We start from the raw sequence: 24714 nt of genomic DNA on the forward strand, positions 1-24714 counted from the left end.
ACGTTGCCAAAAAAATTAGAGACTATATTATTTTTAAATAGGATCTAATATAAATAATTTTGACATCTAATTTGTTGTTTATATTTTGTTACTACTTAAAAAAAATATTTATATTAAATGATTTTAAATTTTGTTGTTAATAGGTATAACAAATTATTACTGTTATTATTATTTATTAAACCAGTCTTTGCTTAAAAACATTAAAAATAATTTTCCTACATCCAAAATAACAAGTATTATTGCAGTGTAACAACAGAATATTAATAAAAAATGCAGAATATATAGACATACTATCCCTAACTAACTAAAGCCAAACAATAATATTCTTTGCTAATATCAACTAATACAAAAAATATGGCAACAGCGCCCTTCATAATGTATTTTCTGTGTAAATACTAGCACCTCAATAAAAAAAAATAATGTGTCCTTATCTATATATGACTCCGCAAAAAAGATGCCGGCTTCTTTCATAGCATTGCCACCGACCGCTTTCTCGGAAAAAAACCTACGTCGCCGGGCGACAACTAAAATTCAGTTAATATTTTATTATAATCGATCCTGACGAATAAATGAATTTCATAAATGAATGAATTTTATAAATGAATGAATTTTATAAATGAATGAATTTTATAAATGAATGAATTTTATAAATGAATGAATTTTATAAATGAATGGTTTTTGCTGCGAAATTACTAGAATACAATATTTCAAGGCAGATGACGGATCTATTCGATAATTTTTATTCGAATAGTTTTCAACGAATGTTTTCTTACTAACTATCGAATTATTCGAATGAATTGCAACTATCGAATGTTTCGATAGTATTCATTCGATAGTTCCCACTACTAATTTGAAGCTTACTAAAAACATTGCAATCAGCTAAAGCTTGAATTACGATTAAAATTCAGATTGATGTGATTTCTTTAAACTATTTCTATAAATTTCGGACTATTTATATGCAAAAAGTAGATTAAAGTAGTAAAAGCAATAAACTTCTAAAATATTATGCTATAAAAAGTTATTAATGCTGGCGCCAAATTCTTAGTCACGTAAAATAGGTAACTATTTTATTTTACCTCAAATAAGGAATAAGCGGATTAAAAGTTCGTTGGTAGATTAATTATTGATTGATATATTATAAATACGAGATATGTAAATGATGGGTGTAAATTATTCAAAGCATCGTCTTGCTTTATCATGTTGTCAACTTTGTTTTTGTAATTAATCGTTGTAAAATAACATATTAAAATTCAATGTATAATGACAGCACGTAAATAAGATTGTATTCATAAAAATATACAGGGTGTTTCAAAACAAATGCGAAAAACTTCAGGGGGTGATTCCTTGTTCAAAATAAAGGGTAGTTTGCTTCATAAACGTTGGGTCAAAAGTCAACCATTAGGGAGATATCGCGGTACAAATATGGCGGAAAAATAATGTTTTTATTTTTTATCTTGAAAACGGAAAGATATAGACTAATGAAATTTTATGGAAGCATTACTGTTATGAAAACACACTTTCTGGTATTTTTTTCACTTTTTTAAAATGAGTGGAAGGGGTTGAAATAAACTACCCCTATCATTCTTGTTAACTAAATTTAAAGAAAAATCTTATCAAACACATGCAAAAAAATTAATTTGGATAGTCTAGTTTGTTTAGAAACTTTTTTATCTCTTGTATTTTTTTGATAAAACTCACCGATTTGAAATTAAAAAATAAAATGTAAAGCATTACATGTCAGGACAAAAAACATTTTTAGATTAAGAATCTAGTGATAATAACGATAATAATAATCATCTAGATAATAACGTATTGCAGTAGAGTAATGTCAAATAAAATAATATTAGGAACATCCTAAAAAGTAACAGCGGCCGACAAGATTTTTTCCTAAAAAAAATTACAGAAGCCAACTAGATTCTTTATCAGAAAATGTTTTTTATCCTGACATGTAATGCTTTACATTTTATTTTTTAATTTCAAATCGGTGAGTTTTATCAAAAAAATATAAGAGATAAAAAAGTTTCTAAACAAACTAAACTATCCAAATTATTTTTTTTGCATGTGTTTGATAAAATTTTCCTTTAAATTTCGTTAACAAGAATGATAGGGGTAGTTTATTTCAACCCCTTCCACTCATTTTAAAAAAGTGAAAAAATTACCAGAAAGTGTGTTTTCATAACAGTAATGCTTCCATAAAATTTCATTAGTCTATCTCTTTCCGTTTTCAAGATAAAAAATAAAAACATTATTTTTCCGCCATCTTTATACCACGATATCTCCCTAATGGTTGACTTTTGACCTAACGTTTATGAAGCAAACTACCCTTTATTTTGAACAGGGAATCACCCCCTAAAGTTTTTCGCATTTGTTTTGAAACACCCTGTATATCTCGTTTGGTCGAGCTTTTGTATATTATTTGAATTTTTTGAACGAGGTTTTCTGATAATGCCAGTTATAAGTTAAAAATGTTATTAAATAATTATTGTAGTCTACAAGTTATAACCTTTGGTGTCAGAAAATAAAATACAGGCATTAGCAATTTAGAATTAAAATGGTTTATATCATTGGTGGCTTATTATTAATTAATTGGTGAAATGTATTAATCACACATTGTAGTTTGTGCATGATTAAATTTATTATTAGTTCATCATTTTTGACTAATCTAACAGAATTCGATTCTAATGCGATATTAAATAAGTTAATAATTTAATGTTCAAATCTTATAAATACTATACGTTGTGGAAAGAACTCACGATCGAGGAAAATCAAGGATTTTCCTTGATTTAAGTAATAACAATCTCCAGATTTACACGGTGTTCCTAATAGGACACTGTCTCCTCAACGAAGACCTCATTAGATTGAAGCAGGGAAATGGCGTATTAACAAATAAAGCAGTATTCTATTTGGATAAGCTGGGTCCATTACATCCATTTACAAAAGCCTTGTGCTTATTTGGACGGTTGCTTTGCTATCCCACTTCTAAAATAGCAGAGAACGCCTCCTCGCGAAGTATATCTGTCAATTTTTTTTAGCCAATCGCAGGTTATTAATTTTTAATTGTTGACAGCTGTGAATTGTCATTTTTATTTCACTGTAAAAATATCAAAGGTAGTGATATTGTATATTTTTTAAAAATGTTAATTGCAGATCAAAAATTACCATAAGTGAAAATGAGTAATTTTTGATAAGAATCATTGACTCTTCTTTTTCGTCTTACGATTTTCTATTCGTAAAATAACAACAATATATAATAATAACAATTAGAAAATAGACTGAAAGGGCACAAGTATGATAAAAAATGTAACCGCCCTCACAAATCATGTTTCAACAGAAAACCATACATTCGATTTTAATAAAACTAAAATTTTAAAAACAGAAAATCACCAAAAAAAGAGAGAATTTTATGAAATGGTGGAGTTGCAAAAAAAAAACGCGGTAGATGATAAAAAGGACCTAAAACTAAAAAATCCAAGCAAAATATATCTGTCAATCCTATAATGGTGCGTCCAGACCTGAGGAGTCGAATGCGAGACGAGCTCGAGACATTCCAATTTTGCGGTGTTTTTCAAAGGATGGAGGGGTCTCGCAAGAGCCTCGCGACCGTCTCGCGAGACAACCCACGGAGCCTCGTTGCTATCCGTTCCCTGTCGATTTTTCAACGGCCGATCAAAGAAAGCTCGCAGCCAAGTCTGGACGTGTTTTTGGTAGGCTCGCTCGACTGCGAGATATTAGCTCTAATATTAGTGCATATTGAAATGGAGACTTGGACGGAAAAAGATCAGCTGAAATTCATCGATTTATATAAAGCAAAACCAATATTAATAATCCAAACGATAAAGAATATTAAAAAAAACAATAAACTCGACGCGTGGATAGATATTACACAATCGATGAATAAAATCTTGGGGAAAAATATAAAAGAAAACTATTAAAAAGTGTTTAAGAATTATTAAAAAAATAGAAAAAATGTTAGTTAAGATGCACATTTTAAAATTATTATAGAGTATACACGGTGGTTGAAAATAGTGTTACGGATATAACATACGGTTTTTTAAATGTAATACCCTATTTTTTATTTTATTTTTAGATTCTGCTTAAAATTTTATAACTTTTTTTTATGTATAATGCCAGGTATAATGTTATATATGTACCTAAAACGGTATACCCCTAAAACTAATAGTTTTTGTAATATTTCAATTTGATTAAACAAAAAATGTTAGATTTCTGTGTCGTGACATTTCTGTGTTGATGACATTATCATGTATGAAATTAATTTATAATTTCTAAGATGCTTTAATATTTACTTAATTCATTTGTAACTAAAATAATAGTTTCGTATCATAATTTATGAATATATGATAGTCGTTTTCTTAATTATAATAAAGATAAATTTCTTTAGAGGCTTGGATAACGTTCATTATCTATTTTGAAAGTGCTGATATATTTATCAATAATCCACATATCTTCAATTATGTTAGATGAATATATTTAAAATACTGTTTCTTTTTTGTTTTTTATACGTTAGCGAATAGTCATTGTGTGTAATAAAGGGTGATGTAATATAGGCTTCATGCTTGGTCTCTACATTATTCGTTGAATTGAGACCAAAACAGTTGTCTCCCATCTCAAATTTTCCAGTCTCAATTTTTTTAAATGGAACACCGTATGTATTATTATTTTTTTTAATAGAATTTACAAATTATGCATCACTGACACTTTTTACCGTACCGAAATCTAACATTTCTTTAACAAATTGAATTATTACAAAATCTATTATTTTAGATATATAGGTCATATGATATGCAAAAAAAATTACCGAATTGTACGTAGAATCTAATAATAAAATAAAAAATAGGGTATTCCCATTAAAACATACCTATATCCGTAACACTTTTTGAACTACCCTGTATACTCTACAGTAATTTTCAAATGTGCTTTTTAACCTTTCCTATAACATTTCTATTTAACATTTTGTTCTAAAAAACGAATTTTGTAAAAGACGTCGTGAAACAAATGAATGGTAAAAGGGGAAAAAATCGACGATGAATAAAATACGACAAACCAAATATCATGTTAAAGATACAAAAATTTATTACTTATGTGTTATTATTTGCTGCAGGTTTTTCATCGGACATGTTTACACAAACCGGTCACCTTACACTATGATCCAACTCGCTTGTCTCGCGGCAGGCTTGCGTCAAAAAATGGATAGAAAATGTCTTGCTCTCGTCTCTCACTCGTCTTGCTCTTGCCTCGCTCTTGTCTCGCACTCGACTCCTCAGGTCTGGACGCACCATAACGCACTATAAGCAGTAGACATCGGCTATTGAAACGATGAATATGTTTATATACAAAACGGTATGCGAGAAAATACGTGCTGTATACTAAAGTGTGATGTCTTTAAACAAATTTTAATGTGTGTATTGTCCAGTTTTTCACAATTTTAATTCTATGGAAATCTACGTTCAAGGTAAGATTTTTTATTTTGACATTTTATATTTTTGATTTTTACCTGAGTGTTCTTTTATGTACTTCAAAAGACTTGGAAAAAGACATGACTGTCGAAACGTCGTCAATAAAAATAAAATATTAAACAAAATTCAGTAACATCTTTAGAACCCCATCGACTTAAAGCCAAGAATAAAAAAAAATAATAATAAGTAGATATTAACAAAAATTGAAGTATTTTCTTGTGTATCCTTTCATTTGAAAACAATCCCTATTTTAATGAATAACTCAAATCGTCCGCAAAAATTCAATTTCGATGCGGAAAAAGAAAGCCGCGTCTCCGAGCAAAATTGAATACTACGCCGTTTAACATTTTTATAAAATTCAAATCAGCCCTGAAAGAACAAGAAAGGAGAGGCACGAGACGAAGAAAAAGTATTAAATTTCGAAAGCGCCCTGCACCTGCAAGGAATATCGTTGAATGGTGTTTAGTGTTTGTTTTCATTTAATATAACATAAACTTCACAGAACGGTTCTTTTGTAATGTGGAAAACGAAAAGTTATTTTTTAAGAAAACATTCTTAGGGTTACCTATTTGCTCATCCAAATTTATGCTAGTGGTACAAAGATATTACTATAGGGGTACAAAGATATTACGCTATAATTTTTTTTTATGAAAATGATAATAAACAATACATTACTTTCCTTATACAAAAATGCGAGGGATAATCAATACTAAATTTATTGAAAACAATTGCTGTTTCTGAAATTTTATATTTTTATTAGCTAAACGGTGCCCGGTGGCGTAGAGGTACAGCTCTCGTCTACCAATCTGAAGGTTGTGGGTTCAAAGTTCGAATCCTATACAGCCATCATTTGATCAGCAGACTATTTTTAATAAAATAAAAATAGTTTGGGTACCTAGGTCGACTCAGCCTTAAATGAGTACTTGGGATTCACAATCCTGAGATAATAATAGGCGGTTGAAGCGTACACTGATAAAAAAGATAGACTTGAACTAAAGTCGTCATCGTTCTTGAAAAAAAAATGTAGTGGCAAGAGAATTTATTTTAGCGTAAAAGAAAATATTTTGCCTGAAGAAAAACTCTCTTAACTCAAGAAAACTGGTTCTCTTGAAAAATTCGAAAATTTCTCTTGAATCTATTTTCATTCAACCAAGTGCAACTTACTTTGTTTCAAGATAATAAGAAAAATACGCTAGAAAGTACTTCATTCAAGAAACATGGCCATTTTTCCAATAGCTAAATACTCTTTTGATGAAAAATAATAACGACATGCAAAGACGATGACGAAGGACGGTATATACAATCAGTCGCATTTCATAGGTCGCACATCATAGTACGCACGGGTTTTGTTGCTTGGAATTTTGCATAATTTGCTTTTTAAACGCATATCGTATAACAAATTAGTGATCGTTATTAACATGCATTTGTCATTTTTTATGGACAAATTTTAGGATATATGGATTCTTTAAAGGAGTTTTTGAAAAAATGGAAATTAGAGCATTTATTTGCTATATTTGAAGGTAAGAGACATTTACCTAATGCACCTGTTTAGATAATGCATGCGTGACTATAGATAGAATAAGAATATAGGTATCAATAGTGAAATACTTTGAACAGATAAATTATTCTATTCTCTAAAGTAATTTTTTAAAGCTTATGAAAAGATAGTTAATGCTTTGGGCAAAGAAACGTCGTTCTTGGCCCTATTGAAAAGCGCCAATCTTTTGGGTCAAAGTCATATTCATTTCGACTGAGACATCCTTTTTTTCAGTGTAGTGCTAGCCACATTGACATTACCTTTCTTGTATACCGAACCGCTCTAGCATGGCAAGCTGTACCTTGCTACTCCCAAGGCGTTAAACGCTATATACCAGAGCTATTATTATTAACTAAAATTCTGTATTTTTGTCAAGAAATTTTTCAAAAGAAACTGGACACATAAAATAAACATAACCTTCCCTTACTGATCAGATCAGATTATATCTTTCGAGTTATACAGGGTGAGTTTTAAATAAGTGCAAATATTTTTAGGGGTGCTATGGTTCGATCCCAGAAACACGATTATTAGTTTCTTTTAGCGATTTTTTTTTGAAAATATCGTATTTCTTAGAAGTTTTTTTTTAATTTTTAGTTAAAAACATAATTTTATGATAATATGGCAACATAGATAGTATGTTAAATTTACAAGAAAGAAAACCCAAAAAAGGTTCTGTGGTTCTCAAAATTTAAGCAAATTTTTTTGACTTATTCGAAAAACGGTAAAGAGAAAATTATGTTTCTTTTATCTAGATCTAACATAAACGTGTATTTGCGTATTTGCCTTTATTTAAGACTCGTCCTGCATAAAGCAATTTTTTAATTGAGTACATTATACTAAACTGCCATACAGTAAATAAATAAGTCGTAATATTGATTTAAGCGTAGGCATTTTATATAAATTTACGTTACTATATAAATTTATTAGAAAAATATTAGACTAAAGCATAAACATTAGCGGTTCTACATAAAGAAATAGAGGAGGGATTACTAACGATGGTTGGCAGCTATGAATAAATCTCTGTCATAATGACTATTAATTTAAAACAAGAAATATTATCTTAGCAGATCAACCACGAACTATTTATATTTAACTTACCAGAATTTAAACAAAAATAGAGACTCCTTGTTCTCTGGGAACAACAAAAAATTAATACTCAGTACAAATTAATTCAATTATTTTCATGTCAGTCAATTTGGCTTGATAGATAATTACAGGAAATACTGTTTTGATTAGATACATTTTTCTTGCATGTTATTTTTTTTCATTCTGTATCTAATGGCAATTTTATTCCTATTTTGGCTAGGCGCAGAATTCCAGTAAGGTTCTTCTAGACAAAAAGAGATGAGTATTTTTTATTAACCTTTATAACGACTTTAATAATAAAAATTATAATTATAAACACGTGTTTTATTGAATTTATTACTATTTACTAACGCTTTGTGAATTTACAAAGTTAATTGTAAATTCACTATAATAAAATGTTTTAATTTGTTGTTACTCTACAGTAATAGTACAAGAAGTTGGCGATTTTAAAAGATAAATTTACAATGAATAAGTAAATTTACTATGAGATACACATTTTTTAAATAAACTCACAAAGGCATATTGGTGAATATAAAGATATATTATAACCTATTCACATACATGCCACAAATTAGCCAGACCGCGATTTTACAAACGAGTTGTAAAACTAAGGAACGGATGGTAAATTTACTAGAATAATCTGTGGCGAGGAATAACCCTCAATGTTGTCATTAAATTCACAAATTAATTTTTTCGGTGTAGCTATTTTGAAAAGAAAATTCCGATTCGCAATAAAAATCTATTTGGTATCAACAAAATTCAATTCAGTTTTTATTAGGCACTTTTGATACGCTCTAATAAAATGACATGAGTCAGAGTCATGTATAATTAAGCTAAATATATTCATCATTCGCATCAATTTAGGTAAAGCATTACATGTACCTAAAACACGTATTCACGCCAAAATAATATCAAAAACAAAACAATCCATCAAAATGTGTCATTGGATTTTTGGTAGTTCATCACGTAAAACCAACCCCGTTATCGTGTATATTATAAACACTTTTGGTGGCACATAACACTTAAAATAATAACAGAACCTCGTTATGTTGTGCCACATGCTAAATTTAAATGATTCGCAGGCCCATTTTACTGGCCGTTCCAAACCACTTCAAACAGAATTAAAACAGATTATTATATAATAAACTCTAATGTATATTTCTATACTTCAAAATATTTTATAGTGCCGATTTATATTTAGGCTGGATTACGATCTAAACAATGAACTGAAATTATCATTCATCTGGATATTTTATTCATATTTCTGTAGAGCTTTATCAATAAAATGTAAATTGGCCATCTTTTATGCAATATTTAATAAGTGTAATTATCATTAAATTATACACTAAAGTGAGTGAACATTAAGACGTTATTGGTTTATAAGGCACTTCTGAATGATATATTTCTTTACAAGTCTTTACAAATCTTGCAATACAGTGTGAGTCTTTAAAGTAGAATAAATTCATTATATCAAACACAGACCTCAAACAAAATGCTCGAAAATGCCCATTATTATTTTAAGTTGCCTCATATTTTTACGTAAAAAATATTTCATAAAACCGTAATATGCAGATACATAAAGGTTTCTAAAAAGATGATCGGGGAATAAAATTGCCAGATTTGCAACAAGCTCCTTCTAAATACTGGCAGGATTTCTTTTAGATTATGAGTGATATTACTACTGATTAATATTAATAACATTTGGTCCTAATAATGCACACCCAAACGTTGAAGGCATTTCTCTGGCTATTGAGTGGCTTTCTCCCTTATTCAGTGTTTGCTTTGTCTGTCCAATAACGATAGGTTTGTCTATATTTACCTGGTATTTCAACGTGGAAGTTAAATTGTCAAAAAGAAAGTATATTCTTTGGGTTCACGGTAATATTGTCAACTAAATGCATCATTTGCTCACAAAATTGTAGTCACTTTTCGCGATCATCTTTAGTTCATTCCTGAACAATCTGCAATTTATACGGATAAAAATGCGAATGCTTGAGTATCCGTTTTACTGAATACTAACTAATTTCATTTTCTATTGCAATTTATTGAGTCGGGTCGTTTTGTTATTAGAATTTTCTTGAACGTTCAACACAATATTGAGTTTAACATTTTCACATAATGCAGTTCCTGCTTATTTTCTAATTTTCGTACATGACTATTTCTTCTAAACTTCTGATCAATTTTGCTTAGCGACCTGTTGATTAACAGCGTTGTCTGTCCCAGTATCCTATGAGTATTAGTTTCGATATTTTTTTCCGAAAATCAACCATATCTACCGAGATATTTACCATCAGTCAAAAATATTGTTGACGTCTTTATAACTTTTGAATTTTTATCAGATTTTTTAGATAGCGTTTAAATAATTATTACGTTTGTATTCACCGAGGCACTTACCTACATATCTATTTGTAAAAATGTATTTTATGACATACCGTTATTAACCTATCTAACTGAACTGGAATTCGTTTATTATATATCGTTCAGAAAGAAGAACAATAATATTGAAATGCTTTTTTTTCATGCTAATCTAACTAAACAAAAAAAGTTATATTTTCAAGATTTAATGTAATTATTTGGCATTTTGTATGGGGACTACAAAATTTTTTTCATAATTTTTCTAAAAATATTAAAAAAACTATACTTTGTTTGGGATTTGATCAAAATCTGTTCTTAGTGAGTGCCTATACCCATAAGGCCTATACCCATAATTAATTCAATGAGTGATCGTCCTTATTCAAAAAGACTGTCAAAAAATTCTTTTTTGATGTTATTCTCTAATAAAGGAGCGCAGCTCCAATTAAACTAATGTGTCTGGTAGAGGTATTATTATAACGTTGGTTGGCAAACATTTTATGTCATCTGGTGTAATTAAAAGTAATGACGAGAGAGAATCCATGAAAAAAGGAAAATGGGTTTGCTAATTAAAAAAAAATCGGAGTTTCAGGTAAAGGGTCCCGAAATATAGGTACAAATTAATTTGCTTTTTTCTCTGCAATTTCCCTTTTCGAGAAAAACGCTGACATACGTTAAATGAAAAAAATTAGCACTTTACGGATTAAAGTGCCTAACGTCAACCCTTTTTCCTACATTTTTTTTGTAAAAAAATAGTTAATTCTAAAAATTTATTAGCCGAACCTGCCGACATTTGCGTAATGCAGTAAAAATATTTATAAAAAGAATAAATGATTTTAATAATATAGGACCTATGTATTGTAAAAAAAATTAAAAATTTGCAAAATGAACCCTTAGTAGTGAATTTTCTAGTAATAGTGAGTAAGCAGTAAGTAGAAGTGTGTATAAGGGATTTTACTTTGGTTGCACATCATACTCGTAATACGACCACCAGCAAACTCCATAAGACGACGCATGGTGTCACTGATGACGTGCAACGAAAGTTGTTTTAATTTCCCTTTAGTATACATTTGTAACACAGGTTAATACTCTGTATCATGTTACATAGTGGTCGTATGTAAAATGTTATAACCAAAATGATATAGGAATATCGATAGATAACAGTATTTTTAGATGTTTCTCAATAGTAGCTCACCCCTATAACTTTTTTTATTTTTTCTGATAAAAAAACGAGATTTGGTATATACGCATATGGTTTATTTGAAATTGTAACGTTGGGTTCATAACGACAATTTTACTCGAAATACCAAGAGTATGGTACTAAATCGAGTACCAATTAATCGTAAAAAATGCTATACTAATATAGGGTGACACGTTTAAAAAAATGAGATATGATTAAAAATACGATATGGGCATAGAACAAAACACGGAAAATATTAAACGATCAAATCTATTTGTCCATGGTTTCTTGATTAAAAATTAGTGTTTTTTAACAAAATACCATGTCACAGATTAAATTTAAAATACGATTTTTTAAGCGAACATGTCAAAAGTTGAAATAAGATGCATTTTCTATCCAATAAAGCAAAAAATACCGACGATGCCATTTAAAAATCATTTTTTTTGTATTTGTTTAGTTTTTTGAAATTGTTTTTGTATTTTTAAAAGTTGTAGTTACTTCCGGTGAAACAGAAAGTGACCGAAAACAATACATCAATCAATCAATCCTAATTTATGTCATATACTAACGTACTAAATCACGTTTTTTATCTGAAAAAAAAAATAAAAAAATATATAGGAGTGAGCCACTTTTGAGAAACACCCGGCATAGTTTAATTAATTATTTACACAACTACGAGCACAACTATTTCAATTAAACAAGGTGACCGAAAATTTATAAACACCATTAAAAACTTTCAAGAGAGACGTTTTCTTGACAAAATAACGAAGGCGAATTTTTCTCTCTGTAAAATACCAACAGATGTGTGTTTCTTATTTCTTAATAAATATAAATTTATTAAATAATGCATTACTTTAATTGTAATTATCTACTTATCATTATATCTATGTCCAATTCAAGCGATCAAAACATTATACCGTAAAATGCTTCCAGCTTATTAAATATTTTATATTGCTTGAAATATCTATTGCTTTATATTTCGTTTGGAAACAAGTAGATTACGTTTAGCGAACGTTATCAATACGTTATTAGATTTTTCAACGTAAAAATAAACAATAAAACACTTAAACACTCCCTGATTTTAACATGTGAAATTTTCCCCGACAAACATTATTCTCGATTCATTTTAGGATGCTCATATTAAATTATTAATGGCTGTACTTAAACTGCCGTTAAACGGTAGCTTACTAAAATGCCGTTGATAGATATGACGTCGTTGATGTGACGCACTTGACAGCTTTATGAAATATAGGAATTTTATAAGGACTAACCAACGCTATCCACCCCACCAAATAACCAACTTAACCAACGCAACTAACCTCGACACTGATAAAAAATATAAAAAACAAATATAAATTAGTAAAAATCAACCAACCCCACCAAATAACCAACTAACCAATGAATTAACACCCTCCAAATAACCACGCTAACCAACCTGCCAAATAACTAAACCAGTCCAACCAAAAAGTGTGAAACCAATGCAATAATATCACACTATAAGCAAAAAAAAATATAAAAAAGTCTTGGTCGGCGTGAGATTTGAACCACAGACCATCCGCTTACGAAGCGATAGCCTCAGCCACTGACCCACAGGTGCTCTGTAAAAAGCTTAAGGCTAGGCATTACTTTCCGCCGATATGAACGACGTCACAATATCTATTAACGGCATATAGTTCTATGAAAGAGACGCTGCTACAATGGAAACGGAAATGTAGCCATATGGGAATCCCGCGAAAGGGTAAAACCATCTATACATTAAGTTTTGTAGTACTGGCGCAAGACACCAACGATCTCGAATATATAACCAGAAGGTTAATCGAAGAATACAGCAAATGGGGATTGGAACTGAATTTAGATAAGACGGAATATATATGCGTCGGCGGGCTCCAAGAAAATCTTCACCTTAAAAACGGTCAAAGTATTAACGGTTGCAGAAATTATAAATACTTGGGAACCATTTTTTTTAATTGTCTTAAAAATTAGGTAACATAATTAAACTCGGCTAGGTACGATAAATTTCATGATTCAACAATTTTTTTTTCGAACATCACAAGGTATTAAATTTGTGCGACGTGATTGATAATATAAAAAAGTCATTTTAACGCCTAGGCATAAAAGTAAAGCATTTTTAGGCCTAAGCATGAAAGTGCCAAAATATATTATTAAACTGACATATAGGGTCAAATTCAACCAGAGTAATCATAGTTTCTCGATATATAATTACATACCAGGTATGACTTAAATCTTTTTATATTATTTGGAACCTTTGAAATTGTTTAAAAACTTATTTGTCGCATTTGAAAAAAAATAGCATGTCCAATTCGGAGTAAAAATTACTTTTTGTGCCTCGGCTGTATGTCGGTATTCAGCAGCCTGAATTGTTTGATGGAAACTAATTTGGATGAAAAGTTTGCTTTTCAGGCACACAACTATATTTCAGTAGGTACTGAAAAAAACTTTTTTTTCAAACATCACAAAATTATTAATTTTTGCGACGCGATTCTGTCAAATTCAACTAGCGTAACCATAATTTCTAGATATATTATATATAAATACTATTTAATTATTAGATTGTAATAAAAGCCTTAACAAAAATACGTAAGTCTGATATCAAATTTTGCCATACCAAAAAATGCCTCGGTCTGCCTAGCTCTTACTAACTATAATCAGCACTTCCTAAAATTAAATTTTAACAGGTTCCTAACAATTACTTCCCTAATTTATTGATTTATTTCAGACAGTCAGTATCAGTTTTAACAGTCGTAAAAACACCATAACACTCGCGTAAAATTCAGATACTAGCTAAGTTACATTTTGTATCAAGCTCTGTTTCAAACTGATTTTTTCCACTTCAATAAAAAACAGAATCTATTAGAATCATAAATTTGATAACAGGAGTAAGCTAGGCTGAGATATATTACGCATACGTAGATTTTAATAGAAGTTGTAATCAAGAACACGTTATTTTAAATAAATTCCTCCGGTGCAGGATCCATAAATTACAATTATCGTAAAAAGAATTTCTAAGAGCGTATGATACTTCTCTGTAACAATTTTTATTGAATTTCTTTCGATAGAAGCGATAGCAGCATGCGGCGTATTCAGGCAAAACTATTTCGATGCCGTGCCTAATGATTATTATCGATAACAGTCGTTATACACGCTCCTTCCGTACAAAACCACAAACTGTTCTTTACTTATGAACTTCAACTACGTATAATAAAAAACTATTACTTCTGACAACAAAGCTTTTCATTTCTAACTTTCCTCAAATAACATTTGACCTTTTTCCCTTTTTTTTAAGGAACCGTCTAAATTGCATCATAAAAACATTAAAAAATGATTGAAAATGAGTATTGTGAACAAATCGTCTCTAAAACAGAGAATTGAAAATAAAAATCCATTTTTAATAACATTTTTTTTCATTAAAAACAGGATTAAAAATATAAATACAGTGGAATATGCAGGAAAAACAAGTGAGTGAAAAATAGTTATATGAAAGTAAACAGAAATTCATATTTATTTATTAAAAATTTTCAACACATTCGCATATATGATAAATAAAATAGAGATTGTATTTTTAAATCCATTAAAAATCATTTCAATTTAAAGTTGCAATGAGCAATTTGTTTGGTTTCAGTAACTGTGAATGTTAATTTGCAACAGGTTGGCGTATGGTTTATGGATATCTTCTCGAATTCTACATGCATTTTTCGATTTGACTTTTCATATCTTATGCTGTATTCAACGTCCACTTGAATGGTAGGTTAAAATTATAATATTATTATTCTTTTAGTTTTATAATAATTTCCGAGATAATTTAGTAGTTACCATGTACGAGTATTACCTAGACCAATTTTCAAAGTTGAAGGATTTTTTTAAATGATGATTTAAAAGGGCTGAGCAATGAAATTCATATGTTTTTGGAGAATGTATTTAGCCGCATTTTTTATTAAACGATTTTTTTTCTGACGATAAACCACCAAATTTATGGGCGATAGAAAATTGATAATTTGTCACCAATGCAGTGAGGAAGAATCGTATAAACTAAAGAAACAACGTAATAAACTGTGGACTTACATTTTTTAGCTCATGAATTAAACTAAAATAATAATCCTGCGGAATTAATTCAACGAAAAACGGTTTCTAAATAATGTTTGCCTTTTCTAGTGTCAAACAACGCGGTGCAAATAAAACGCCAAAAATATTAAAACTCATAAAAGTAATAAAAAAATAATATTAAAATAATTATAAAAAATAAAAATATTTTTCAATCCAAAAATATATGAAAAATGAGCCGTGGGGAAACTTTAAAGCTGCTAAATTCTGATCATCTACAAATTCTTACTCAATGCGATACAAACAGTACAAAACAAAACTCGACAAAACTTAGACACGAAAAGAAAAATATTGAAAATATAAGGACTGAAATAGTTCATTTAATATTATAAAGCTAGCTGATAGTTACCATGTATTTCTTAGATCAATCTTTAAAGCTGAAGAGGAAATTTTAAAAAATTACGATTCAAAAGGACAGAGCAATAAGGTTCATATCTTTTTGGAGAATGTATGTTGACGCATTCTTCTTGTTCTTATTATTCTGATTTAGAACCACTAAATTTATGGGCGATAGAAAATTGAGAATTTGTCACCAATATATTGAGGAAGAATCGTATAAACCAAAGAAACAATTTAATAATCTATGGACTTTATATTTTTTAACTGCTATATTAAACTAAAATAATCCTGCGAAATCAGTAACACTTCAACAAGTCAGCAACATCTTTATATTCAACAAATGCAAACTATTCGTAGACCTCGTCTAAAATTTTACGATATTCTAAAACACACCACCAAAATTCAAAACAACAATGTCACAGGTTTTCAGGCCTAAATAATATTTAGCCCAGCAAGTCACGGAACACCAAATAGTTTTTGAATTCACTATGCTCGGCACATAAAAAAGGGTGAACTACCTAAACGAACTAAAAAGCTTAGAATTGACAATTAAAAATAATTAAAATTTAAAAAGGATTTTAAATATGTACTTTTCCTATAGATGGAAGGACGGTCTGTTGCGAGTTGTGCCACGAAATAAGGTCCTAGATGTGATTAGTTAAAACATTGTTAACTGTATAAATAATTTTTTTTTTCAAAAAACGATTTCGAAATAATGTTTGCTTTTTCTAATGTCAAACAACGTGGTATAAATAAAAGCCAAACATATTAAAAGTCATAGAAGTAATAAAAATATAATATTAAAATTACAAAAAACTAATATATTTTTCAATCCAAAAAATATTTGAAGAATAAACCATGGGATATGACTGACCAATTCTGATCATTCAAAAATTCTTCAAAATACAAAACTAGATACGAAAAGAAAAATATTGAAAATATAAGAACTGAAATAATTCGGTTCAGATTATAAAGCTAGCTGATAGTTATCATGTATTTCTTAGACCAATTTTGAAAGCTGAAGAGGAAATTTTAGAAAATGATGATTTAAAAGGAGAAAGAAATAAGATCCATATATTTTTCGAGAATGCATGTCGACGCATTTTCATATTAAAGTATTTTTTTTCTGATGATAAAACTACCAATTTTTGAGAGATAGAAACTTGGAGGAGGATCTGTTATCAATATAGTGAGGAAGAATCGTATAAATTAAAAAACAACGTAATAAACTGTGGACTTATATTTTTTAATTATTGATGAATTACATTAAGATAATCCTGCGGAATCAATAGCACTTCAACAAGCCAATACTGTACATCTTTTATATATTGAACATGCAAACCACATCTAAAATTTTATGATATTAGACCATATCTAAAATTTTATGATAGGTATTGTAAAACATACCACCAGAATTCAAAACAGCAATATCACATGTTTTTAGGCCTAAAAAATAATTTAGCCCAGATAGTCACAGAACAAACACCAAATAGTATTTGAATTCACTATGCTCGGCACACAAAAGGGGAGAACTACTAAAATGCTCAGAAATGACAATTAATAGAAAAACTAATTTTATCGAAGAATTTTGATCTTGTTTAAATTTTAAATTCATATATTTAAAACATCACAACTGCTGTAGTCAATCGTATTTTTTCAAAATTGAATAATAAAATTTTCTAAATTTAAAATGTCAGACTGAGTTCCTGATAAAATCATTTTCTTAAAAAAGGAATATTAGTTAATAAATAATAATAATTATTAAGTTAAAAATGGATTAATTCACTTCTAAAAATATGAAATTTTCTTTTTAATATGAATTTACAAAATATTATGTAGGATCCAAGTCTGTTTTTATATTTTGATAATGTATTAATCCTTGGTATGGAATAAGGTATTAGATGTGATTAGTTAAAACATTATTGTATAAATCAATTTTTTTTATTTTCCAAAAAACGCTTTCAAAATAATATGCAACATTGTCTAGTATTAAATAACGTGGTAAAAATGAAGCACCGAAAATATTAAAAGATATAGAAGTAATACAAAATGATATTGAAGTTATAAAAACAAAAATATTTTTCAATCCAAAAAATATTTGAAAAGTAAATCATGGGAAAACTTTAAAGTTGCTAATATCTAATCATCCGAAAAATCTTACTGAATGCGGACAAATAGTACAAATACAAAACAAGACACGAAAAGAAAAATATTGAAAATACAAGAACTAGAATAATTCAGTTAAGAGTATAAAGCTAGCTGCTAGTTACCATGTATTTCTTAGACCGATCTTCAAAGCTGAAGAGGAAATTTGAAAAAATGGCGATTTAAAAGGACAGAACAATGAGATTCGCATGTTTTTGGAGAATGTATGTTGACGTATTTTTATATTAAAGTGTTTAATTTGTTTTCTGATGATAAAACAACCAATTTTTGAGCAATAGAAAATTGAGCATCTGTTATCAATATAGTGAGGAAGAAATCGTATAAACTAAAATCAACTTATTACGTTGTGGACTTACATTTTTTATTTGATGATTAATAGATAGTTAATAATACTTTTCCGAAATTAAATGATGAATCAAATTTTCTAAATTTAAAATGTCAAATAAAGTTCCTGATAAATAACTTTCTTCAATTAAGCCCACATTATAAAATTCTTTAAAAAAGGAAGATTAAAGTTCAAAATGGATTAACTCACTTCTAATAGTGTCAAATTTTCATTTTAATGGGAGTTTAGATATGTAGGTACAAATCTGTTTTCATATTTTGATAATGTATTAATCCTTGGTATGGAATAAGGTACTAGATGTGATTTGTTAAAACATAATTAATTGTATAAATCAAAATGTTTTGTTTTCCAAAAAACGGTTTCGAATTAATACCTATATGTAACATTTTCATGTATTGAAAAAAAATTATTTCTCAGTATTAAATAACTTGGTGAAAATATGAAGCACAGGAAATATTAAAGGTCGTAGAAGTAATAAAAATTATATTAAAGTTATAAAGAACAAAAATATTTTTCTGTTTCAATCCAATAAATATTTGGAAAAGTGCTAAATTTTGATCATCTAAAAATCTTACTAAATGCAGTACCAATGCAAAACTGAACAAGAAAATAAAAATATTGAAAATATAGGAATTGATTTAATTCAGTTAAGATTATAAAGTTAGTTGGTAGTTACCATGTATTTCCCAGATCAATTTTCAAAGATGAAGGGAAAATTATAAAAAATGATGATTTAAAAGGACAGACTAATGATAATCATATGTTTATGGGGAAAGTATGTTTAAGCATGTTTATATTAAATGATTTTATTTTTTTTCCTGATGAAAAAATCACCAAATTTTTTTGGCGATAGAAAATTGAGAATCTGCCATCAACATAGTGAAGAAGAATCGTCTAAACTAAAGAAGCAACATAATAAACTGCAGACTTACATTTTTTATGTGATGTATTAAACTAAAATAATCCTGCGAAATCAATAGCACTTCAACAAGTCAACACTGTACATCCTCTATATATTCAACACGCAAACTGTTAAACCTCGTCTAAAATTTCACGATATCCTAAAACACACCACCAATATTCAAAACAACAATATCACAGGTTTTCAGGCCTAAATAATAATTTAGCCCAGATAGTCACAGAACACCAAACAGTATATGCATTCACTAGGCTCGGCACACAAATGCTTAGAAATGACAATTAATAGTTATTTTAATATAAAAGCTTTAAATTTTAACGAAGAAGTTTGATTTATTAAATTTTAAACCCATATATTTAAAGCATCATAACTGTTGTAGTTTCGTATTTTTTCAAAATTAAATAACGAATAAGATTTTCTAAATTTAAAATGTCAAATAGAATTCCTGATCAAATATTTTTTTTTTCAATCAAGCACACATTTTAAAATTCTTTAAATAGGGATATTAAAGTTAAAAATGGATTAACTCACTTCAAAAAGTGTTAAATTTTCATTTCAATAAGAGTTTAGATATGTAGGTATAAGTCTGTTGTCATATTTTGATAATGTATTAATCCTTGGTATGGAATAAAATATTAGATGTGATTAGTTAAAATATTATTAATTGTATTAATTAAAATTATTTATTTTCCAAAAAACGGTTTAGAAATAATATGTAAAATTTTCTAGTCTCAACCATTCATCAACCAACGTGGTGAAAATGAAGCACCGAAAATATTAAAAGTCATAAAAGTAATAAAAAATGATATTGAAGTTAAAAAACAAAAATATTTTTCTGTTTCAATGCAAAAAATATTTGAAAAATGAACCATTAGAAAACTTTAATGCTACTAAATTTTGATCATCTAAAAATGTTACTAAATACATAATCAATGCAAAACTGAACACGAAAAGAAAAATATTGAAAATTTAGGAATTGATTTAATTCAGTTAAGATTATAAAGCTGGTTGGTAGTTACAATGTATTTCTTAGACAAATCTTCAAAGCTGAAGAGGAAATTTTAAAAAATGATGATTTAAAAGGACGGAGCAATGAGATTCACATATTTTTGGAGAATGTTCATATGTTGACGGATTTTTATATTAAAGTGTTTAAATTTTTTTCTGATGATAAAACAATTACTAAAAAATGATACTGAAGTTATAAAAAACAAAAATATTTTTCTGTTTCAATCCAAAAAAATATTTGAAAAAGGGAAACTTTAATGCTGCTAAATTTTGATCATCTAAAAATGTTACTAAATGCAGTATAAATGCAAAACTGAACACGAAAAGAAAAATACTGAATTGAATTAAGATTATAAAACTAGTTGGTAGTTACCATGTATTTCTTTGATAAAATTCAAAGATGAAGGGAAAATTAAAAAAAAATGATGATTTAAAGGGACAGAGTAATGATATTCATATGTTTTTGGGGAACGTATGTTTACGCATGTTTATATTAAATGATTTTAATTTTTTTCCCGATGAAAAAGTCACCAAATTTTTTTGGCGACAGAAAATTGAGAATCTGTCATCAGTATAGCGAAGAAGAATCGTCTAAACTAAAGAAGCAACATAATAAACTGCAGACTTACATTTTTTATGTGATGTATTAAACTACAATAATCCTGCGAAATCAATAGCACTTCAACAAGTCAACACTGTACATCCTCTATATATTCAACACGCAAACTGTTAAACCTCATCTAAAATTTCACGATATCCTAAAACACACCACCAATATTAAAAACAACAAAATCACAGGTTTTCAGGCCTAAATAATAATTTAGTCCAGATAGTCACAGAACACCAAATAGTATTTGCATTCACTATGCTCGGCACACAAAAAGGGAAGCACAATTAAAATGCTTAGAAATGACAATTAATAGTTATTTTAATATAAAAGCTTTAAGTTTTAACGAAAAAGTTTGATTTATTAAATTTTAAACCCACATATTTAAAGCATCATAACTGTTGTAGTTTCGTATTTTTTCAAAATTAAATAATGAATAAGATTTTCTAAATTTAAAATGTCAAATAGAGTTTCTGATCAAATATTTTCTTTTTCAATCAAGCACACATTTTAAAATTCTTTAAATAGGGATATTAAAGTTAAAAATGGATTAACTCACTTCCAAAAGTGTTAAATTTTCATTTCAATAAGAGTTTAGATATGTAGGTATAAGTCTGTTGTCATATTTTGATACTGTATTAATCCTTGGTATGGAATAAGGTATCAGATGTGATTAGTTAAAATATTATTAATTGTATAAATTAAAATTATTTATTTTCCAAAAAACGGTTTAGAAATAATATGTAACACACATTTTCTAGTCTCAACCATTCATTATCAACCAACGTGGTGAAAATGAAGCACCGAAAATATTAAAAGTCATAAAACTAATAAAAAATGATATTGTTAAAAAAACAAAAATATTTTTCTGTTTCAATGCAAAAAATATTTGAAAAATGAACCATTAGAAAACTTTAATGCTACTAAATTTTGATCACCTAAAAATCTTACTGAATACAGTATCAATGCAAAACTGAACGCGAAAAGAAAAATATTGAAAATATCGGAATAGATTTAATTCAGTTAAGATTATAAAGCTGGTTGGTAGTTCCAATGTATTTCTTAGACAAATCTTCAAAGCTGAAGAGGAAATTTTAAAAAATGATGATTTAAAAGGACGGAGCAATGAGATTCACATAATTTTGGAGAATGTTCATATGTTGACGGATTTTTATATTAAAGTGTTTAAATTTTTTTCTGATGATAAAACAATTCCAATTTTTAAAGAAAATATTAAAAGTCATGGAAGTACTAAAAAATGATACTGAAGTTATAAAAAACAAAAATATTTTTCTGTTTCAATCCAAAAAAATATTTGAAAAATGGAAACTTTAATGCTGCTAAATGTTGATCATCTAAAAATGTTACTAAATGCAGTATAAATGCAAAACTGAACACGAAAAGAAAAATACTGAATTGAATTAAGATTATAAAACTAGTTGGTAGTTACCATGTATTTCCTAGATCAATCTTCAAAGATGAAGGGAAAATTAAAAAAAAAATGATGATTTAAAGGGACAGAGTAATGATATTCATATGTTTTGAGGGAATGTATGTTTACGCATGTTTATATTAAATGATTTTAATTTTTTTCCTGATGAAAAAATCACCAAATTTTTTTGGCGACAGAAAATTGAGAATCTGTCATCAGTATAGCGAAGAGGAATCGTCTAAACTAAAGAAGCAACATAATAAACTGTAGACTTACATTTTTTTATCTGATGTATTAAACTAAAATAATCCTGCGAAATCAATAGCACTTCAACAAGTCAACACTGTACATCCTCTATATATTCAACACGCAAACTGTTAGACCACGTCTAAAATTTCACGATATCCTAAAACACACCACCAATATTCAAAACAACAATATCACAGGTTTTCAGGCCTAAATAATAATTTAGCCCAGATAGTCACAGAACACCAAACAGTATATGCATTCACTAGGCTCGGCACACAAAAAGGGGCGAACTATCCAAAAAGCTTCGAAATGGCAATTAGGGGATCGGACGTTGCAGGAAATTACCCGCAGTGCTGCTGCCACGACCGTCGGTAGATACGCGAAAATTTCAGGACCGCGCCACCGCGAGCGTCGACGAGACCTTGCCTGCGACACGACTCGACATCGACTGAAAGCCTGAAACGGTGAGTGCGTCTCACGCGAGCGCCAGAAAACGACTGAACGCTGGCTCCCTGGCATCGGGACGCAGAGAGAGACGGACGGATGCAGATCACTGCCAACGAGAGAGAGGGCCAACGTTGAGCCGTAATTATAAGGGAATCAGAAACAACACGGTCTTGTACGGGGGATCAAGTAGCGCCATGCAGTATTAGCGACTCTACAAAAGACGTACTTGGATTAATTGAAGTAATCAGGCCGACCGTTTGTCCGCTACGGCTTTTTTTCATAAGTTCACTTGATCGTTCATACAGAAGTAACACAGGTATGTTCGCTTTCGGTTCTATTATTTAAGAATTGTATTTACGTTATCAAATTTCATAGCATAATGTATATTTCAGCTTAATTGATATTGATCAACCAATGGTACGGCCGCGGAAACATCATTATCATAAAACCCCAACATCAGAAAATCTGCATTTATAAGTTTGTGTTGGAATCTCCTTTTAAATTATTGTTCACATTTATTTTATTGATGGTCACCAACATTCATCATCATCATCATTTTCATCTTATTCAATAATTTCTAATTATGGTATAGCCTTCCTCACAGATTTAGATACACTTTTCTCATTATAGTTGGGCCCATTGTTTTCTACTGTTGGCTATGCGGACCTAAGCTATCCCTGCTAATTTTCTAAGATCTTGATTCCATCCAAGGTTTGGGCTTCTTCTAGCTCTCTTGAGTTTCGTGCAGTTTCCTTATAATGTCCATTTTAAGTGTCCCGGTTTCGCATGCATATAGGTCTAAGGTAATGCATATCTATGCATATGGCCTAAGGTAATGCAACAAACAACAATGCTCAGCCTTAGTAAGGTGCAAAGACTTGTTTGTCTGGACATAACAGGGGCAATGAAATCAACGCCCACTGCGTCAATGGAGGCGCTTCTGGACCTTCCGCCTGTTCACATAGTGATCCAGGCGGAGGCAAGAATGGGACTCTATCGACAACAAAGTGTCTTGTCTCCGGCAAATAGGACAGAAACAGGACACTTAAAGATGGGAGATTCTATCGGAGGATCTCTACTCCAAATGAGATCGGACCAAATGACCCCTCTTTATCACTACCACAAACCATTCGAGGTGAACAAAATGGATCGAGGAATGTGGACAGATATAACATTCCTTCAGGATGGACTAACCTGGTATACAGACGGGTCAAAGACCGCTGGAGGAACAGGAGCTGGAGTATTTGGGGAAAGACCAAGGGCAAGCTTATCCTTTTCCTTGGGTAAACACTTAACCGTATTCCAGACAGAAATCTTCGCCATTCTACAATGTGCAAGAGAAAACAATAGAAGAGCTTATTCAGGTAAGCTCATCAATATATGCTCAGACAGTCAGGCGGCACTTGGGGCGCTTGTGAACCCAAAGGTATCGTCGAGACTCGTCTGGGAATGC

General features: G+C 29.5%; 1 protein-coding gene across 3 annotated transcripts in view; it reads right to left on the reverse strand.

Annotated features, from left to right (window-relative positions):
• The window catches only part of LOC115891076 (irregular chiasm C-roughest protein-like), a 549766-nt gene extending 526474 nt beyond the window's left edge, over positions 1-23292 (reverse strand). For 2 of the 3 annotated variants that reach the window (XM_030911478.1, XM_030911475.1), the window contains exon 1: positions 19532-19769. The gene's annotated coding sequence lies outside the window, so the exon portion shown is untranslated. Of the gene's footprint in view, positions 1-19531; positions 19770-22841 lie in introns of those variants that run through there. The other variant, XM_030911476.1, reaches the window with a different exon arrangement.
• Between the last annotated feature and the right edge of the window lie 1422 nt (positions 23293-24714).

The sequence above is a fragment of the Sitophilus oryzae genome, unplaced genomic scaffold, assembly GCF_002938485.1.
Source record: "Sitophilus oryzae breed Bouriz unplaced genomic scaffold, Soryzae_2.0 scaffold_965_pilon_pilon, whole genome shotgun sequence".
NCBI lineage: Eukaryota > Metazoa > Arthropoda > Insecta > Coleoptera > Curculionidae > Sitophilus > Sitophilus oryzae.